At 32.7% G+C, this 6,398-nt stretch overlaps 1 protein-coding gene across 5 annotated transcripts in view; it reads left to right on the top strand.

The window, feature by feature from the left end:
* Positions 1–10: 10 nt before the first annotated feature.
* The window catches only part of LOC106874729 (uncharacterized), a 379,303-nt gene continuing 372,915 nt past the window's right edge, over positions 11–6,398 (top strand). For 2 of the 5 annotated variants that reach the window (XM_052966437.1, XM_052966439.1), the window contains exon 1: positions 11–368. The gene's annotated coding sequence lies outside the window, so the exon portion shown is untranslated. Of the gene's footprint in view, positions 373–422; positions 1,731–6,398 lie in introns of those variants that run through there. The other 3 variants (XM_052966438.1, XM_052966440.1, XM_052966442.1) reach the window with 3 other exon arrangements.

Raw genomic sequence — 6,398 nt, 5'->3', positions numbered from 1 at the left:
ATATATATATATATATATATATATATTCATTGGCTGGCTATTTTATTTCATTTTGTTTCATATTTACAAAAAGGAAAAAGAAAAAAAAAAAAATATTAAAAAAAAAAATTGAAAACCTGTGAAATCACTGTCGTGTTGGCTGCCCGATAAACCGGCTCTTAAGACTCGAGGATTATTATCATTATTATTATTATTATTATTATTATTTACCACAATCAACATCATCATCACCATCCTCTTCTCCGGTGTCACTGCCGCTGTCGTTATCAACTCTATCCGCCAACCACTATATGTATGGGTATCTACTACATTTGGTGATCATCAACTCTCCACTATATGCTGAGGGACACCTGACAATCTCTCATTAGGTAGGTATGTACAAACCATGATGTTGTTATTGTTGTCGCAATCGTAGTTATTTATCATTTATCGTTGTTGTTATTGCTGATGATACTTATAATCAGTATTGTTTGTTTTTTATTTCGTTTCCCTACACCTACCTACATTTGGTGATTTTTTCCCCCCTCTTTGATCAGTTTTTCAAACCCCCCTCTCTCCCTCACTTATTCCTTATCTCGTGTCTCAAAATGAAGGGCTTGTGGTGGACCTGCAGCACCACACTGAACAAACACAAACACACACACATATGTATATTTATTTATGTGTATGCGTGCATGTGTTTGTGTGTGTTATGAATATAAACTTCCCTTTGATAATTTTTCGTTTGCCGTTTTCTGTGTTTGTTTTTCTTTTTTTCGTGTCTTTTGTTACCGCTAACGAACGTCACCATTTCTATGCATCGCTTTGGCTGTCTTAACGCTTAGTAGCAATTACCGTTTAAATATTATATCCACGCGAACTGCAGCCGCTGCTTGCTTACAGCGTGTGGTAGGCATTACTATACACGCAAGTGTATATACTTAACCGCAACATACCCCCGGAAAGAAACGAAAAGATAAACGTAAAGGAAAAAAACCTCACATTAAGCACTTTATACACACGCTTGAAAAATCTGCGTGCTTGTATGTGTGTTTGTGTGCGTGCGAGTGAGAATACCTATATATTCATTTAACTATCGATATATATATATATATATATATATATATATCTGTGTGTGTGTGTGTGTCTGTAGACACGCGCGCACACTTGTATATACACATATACATTCCAACACATACATATACTAATAGATAACTATGAAGAGGAACCCTCACATCAAGAGGCTATACACAATTGATTTTTTTTCTTCCCCTCTTCTTGTACCAGAATCTAAAATGTTCACGAGAGAGCGACTGTGAGAGATGAGTATTTTGTGAAACCACGCCGTCGACTTTGAGAAATGGTGCTGCGACACTGTCGTAGCGTTGTTTAGTAAGATGCTAGCAGGAGGAAACTGGTTATGATTAGTAGCTTTATATCATTATCAATTATTGTTATTGTTATTATTGTTATTATTACTGTTACTATTATCGTCGCCACCGCCGCCGTCACCACAATCATCATCATTATCACCATCACTGTAATCATCATCATCATCGTCATTTATTTATGCAGAGTAGGTTCCCCGCACGGAAAAGAAACACATGTATGTAGAGTGTGTAAGATTTCTACTAGACTGCAGCTCGTTACAATAGAGCCATGCATCAAGCGAAGGAATTTTCAAGTAGACGCTTAGCATTCTAAAACTGTGTACGGTCATTACAAATACTACTTCCCACCCAATAGTCAAGGTAGGTGCCATTCCTCTCTCCTTCCCCTCCACCAACTTTGGGATTAATTCTCCTTTCACACTATTCAAGGCATTCATGTTTGTTATCCTTAACTAGCACACGCACGCACATATACATACAATACAATACAATATAATATAATATATATCTTTTGTCTGCGACTGGGTTCTTTGCTATTGACGATTGAAATTTGCTACCTACATATATTATACAGAAACAATCTTACAGTCTCCCCTCCCTCTATACACATATACACACACATCTGTATGTACATATATATTAGTATATATATATATATATGTATATACACACACACATGTATGTATCTGTACACACAAGAAAGTCTACGACTATCGACATGATATTTGATGGTGATAAATAGCTTTCAATTTGTTAGTTCAGCTTAGGTGGTCAAGATATGAAATGTTCATAAAGTTTGCATATATATATATATATATATATATATATATATATATATATATATATATATATGTATATATATGTGTGTGTGTATGTATTCGTAATCTTTAATCCATCCATCATTTTCAGTCTTCTTTCTGTGATACCTTAGCTGATGATAAACAGGTTAACGGTGTCAAGTGCAGGTGTAGTTAATTTTACACTGTGAGGACAGATAATTCTATTAGCATTTAGCATAGGTTTGGTAGAGTAGTACCCAGCTATAGTATACAGAATAGATATCACTGACGTTTTGTGAGAAAGTGCACGCATATAAGACAAGCCGAACTAGCGCATTCGCAGCAACCTTCCATTCATCAGCTTCTGCTGTGCATCCATCGCCAGTGCCCCTGTCATGACTGGCCACTTGATCGCGTGCCTGTTTGATATAACACGATTCATGTTTCATGTGTACCTAGCTATTACACACACAGACTACCGTGCATCTATTTTGACTAATCAAGTGTGTAGTTGTTTTTTTTTTCGGTATTCTCTTTGTCTTGTTCTTTTATTTGTTTTTATTATTTCCTCTTCTATTTTAAATTCCTTTATTCACCGACAACTGTTAAATTATTGAAGAAAGATATAAGATATACATCGATCGAAGCTGATCTGAGAGTTTTTTTTCTCTCTCTCTTTCCCTTCCTTTTCGTTTTTGGTGATTAGATACCTAGATGCGAATTTTCCGGGTTTCTGCATTCAGACTTATCTACTGCTACTACACACATCGTCTCTCATAGATTATTTCTATGCAACAATTTCTCTTCTCATAGGTCTTTGTTTAATCTATGATTTCTCTTCTCCTTCTTGCATTCCCTTCCATTCTTTCTTGTTCCAATTCCTCTTTTACGTACGTTTCATTTAGCAAGCCACGGCAACTATTGCTTTTTGTTCACGGTTCCACCCATTTAGCTATTTACCTTCAAACTATTATTCACTTGCCTTTTCTGTTTTTTTTTTAGCCTATTCCTACTTCAGCCCATTTTCTTTACAGTTGTCACCATGCATTTTCCCCTTTCCACCTGTTTCTTTTGTAACTTATATTTCTGATACCCTCCCATTTTCTTTTTTCTTTTTGCATCAAACCACCTGCACGCTACCTTACAGGTATGGTGACGGGGATTCTTTCTGTATTCCAAAACGGCTTCAATTCTTTCACTTCACTCTGTTTTAAGCTCCTAATCTCCTGACATTATCTCATTAAATTTTATTCCAACATCAAACCAACAGTTGCATTTAAATCTTTTAAGGTTACTTTTTTTTTTTTCATTTTACTGATATTTGAACTTATACACCAGATTTTTGAATTCACGAATTCTCGACGTTCTCTTGAAATGGTCTGTTATCTATCACCATTTTTCCGAAATAGAAGAAATGTTGCCTTAATTTTTTCTTTTTCTACTCCTGTTTTCAATATTTCATTTAAACGACATCTAAATATTATTTGTTCTACATTACATTTTGTCACCAACTACTAACCATAAGTATCACGAGGCGCTCCGTTTGGTAGCTTCTTAATTCCGTACAGTGCTCTTAGATTTGTATGTGTGTATATAAATTTATTTCAAAAATAAATGCATCGGAATTCATCCAGTAAAATCTCTCCCCAACGCTAGCGATATCTAACTTGTTAATGACAAGGTCAGGACGAAGCAACTATCACTTTTACACGACACTGCCCACACTCCCTTCTTAGAGCCGTTGAAAAAGAAAATTACCATTATCGGAACAAATCTGTCTTAACATTGACATGTGACTGTGTCTTTATGGAAAATAAAATTTTTTAGTTGCGATAAGGAATAATATTTAGCTTTTTGTGGAAATTACGCAAGATTTCGGAAGGAAATTCATGGAATTGAATTTTTGGAAGCCATTTCGATTTCATTCATTTGAAATAGTGTTAGCTGATTGCTGTTTCTTTTTGGTTCTACTGAACTAATCTTCCTTCAAAATCGCTTGTAGCTATTGTTTTCTATAAATTATGATCTGTTCTATTGTATATGTCACAATTACGAAAGAAGTCTTCTCTTAACACGCGGATCTTCGTTTTCTTCATGGAACATTGCAACTGTCACTCAATCGTCTTCTCCATTTATTCCATCTTCTAACACTTCCGCCATCTTTCTGTAAGAATATCTCTTGTGTAATAAGCAATTAATCGAGATGATTACTGAAAATAGTTCGAATATCGGGGATTTTTGGTCCTGTTGTTTTGGGTTTCATTTTTCTTCCTCCCTTATCGATCTCTAAAATCGCTGCAAATCTAAACAACTCCATATGCTCTTTTACTTAAGCTGTCACTCGTTCCATTCCCTAACGTAAATGGTTGTAGTGGCTCACTTAAATTAATTACTATAGCCATATATAATGTGTGGCAAAAAAATAAACTGAGAAAATCTAATTCCTTATCTTGTAACGATTTCTCAAAGGCATCAAGTATACTCAAGGAAAGCTTTCGACTACCTTCTGTAGTGGCATACTTTCACTAACATAAACATGATCGCAGCAGCATGAAAGAAGCAACAAAAGTATAATATCGACCTTTTGTTGCTTCTTTTCCCTTTAGCGGTTTGAATAGCAAATCTGTTCAATCTGTCTTGATATATGAAATATAAAACTTTCACTCAGTGGGCTTTTGTCTAGTTATAAACCTATTTTTTTTTTTTTTTTTTTTGCGAAATTTATTTTTATAATTTATGATTTCCCTTTTCCTTATTATGTAAGATATTAAAATTATCAATCGGAATTTTTTCATCTTTCTGAATTTTCACTTATTTTAATTCTCTACATTCAGTCTTGAAATATCATACACTGGACATCATTAATCCATAGAAAACCAATAGATTTTGCTTTCGGAAAGGTATTGTGTCTCTAGTTCCTAATGAGATCTGCAAGCACTGCCACTTAGCACCATCATTGTGTAACGACTACCCTTTCGCAACTTTGTCTTAAACTAGAAATAAGTGTCCAGTTTTAATAGGTTTAACTAAATAATTTTCGTGAAGAATTTTATTCAGAGAAACGTAATACAGATTTCTCACTAATACAATATTTGGTATTTTTTTTTTTACCATATTTTAATGAAGTTGTGGCTCAATTTTTTTCTTCCTTAGAAGATCAATGGAGAAAACCATAACACTACTTATAATAAAAAAAAAAAAAAAAACTTTCCTTAACATATCCGACAAGAATGTCTTGGTAATATAGTTTCAATATGGAACATATTGAAACATATACTTTATAGGTAATACCATTCAGGGTTATATTATGTTATATTTAAAACAAAAATTTTTCTTAATCCTACCAAGAAACATCGAATTGATGTGCTAAAATAAAAATAAATAAATAAATTCTTCTGGGGAAAAAGTTTTCTTCTGAAGGATTTTAAATAGAATAAAATTTAAATTCACTAGAGTTAAGAGAATCTTTGTAAAAGGAAAGCGAAAATAACGCAATAACGTGATTCCAGTGGGGGTTTTAGTAGTCATATTAACTTATACACAAACAGATTTTAGTGTCATTGCATTCAAATTAAAATTTCTTTATAACTCTATGTGCGTTCGTATGTATGATATATCAATGTACATATGATTTATGATTGTGTATGCACACAATATTTCATTACACACACACACACACATATATCTATATATATATATATCTATATATATAGTGTGTGTATATGCACAAACATATACAAGCCTGTACATATAGAGTATATATAAGTATATAAATATATATGTATATGTATTTATATATATGTGCACACACACTCATAGTATGTTCACACATATGTGTCTTTAAATATGTTTGTGTGTGTATAATATGTATATATATATATACATATATGTATGTGTGTATATGTGTATATATATATATATACATATATATGTATATATATATGTGTGTGTGTGTGTGCATAAGTATGTATGTGTATAGATATGTATATATGTGTATGTGTATATATATTATGCATGTGTATATATATATATATATATATATGTACATATATGTGTGTATATATGTGTGTGTATATATGTGTGTATATATATATGTGTATATATGTGTGTGTGTATATATATATATGTGTGTGTATATATGTGTCTGTATGTGTATATGTGTATATATATATATGAGTGTATGCATATATATGTGTATAAATACGTGTGTGTATATGTAGTGTATATATATGTGTATATATATGTTTGT

This window comes from Octopus bimaculoides, chromosome 3 (assembly GCF_001194135.2).
Source record: "Octopus bimaculoides isolate UCB-OBI-ISO-001 chromosome 3, ASM119413v2, whole genome shotgun sequence".
Taxonomy (NCBI): Eukaryota; Metazoa; Mollusca; class Cephalopoda; order Octopoda; family Octopodidae; genus Octopus; species Octopus bimaculoides.
The sequence above is the reverse complement of the archived record's forward strand: the minus strand, read 5'-3'. Positions and strand labels throughout refer to the sequence as shown.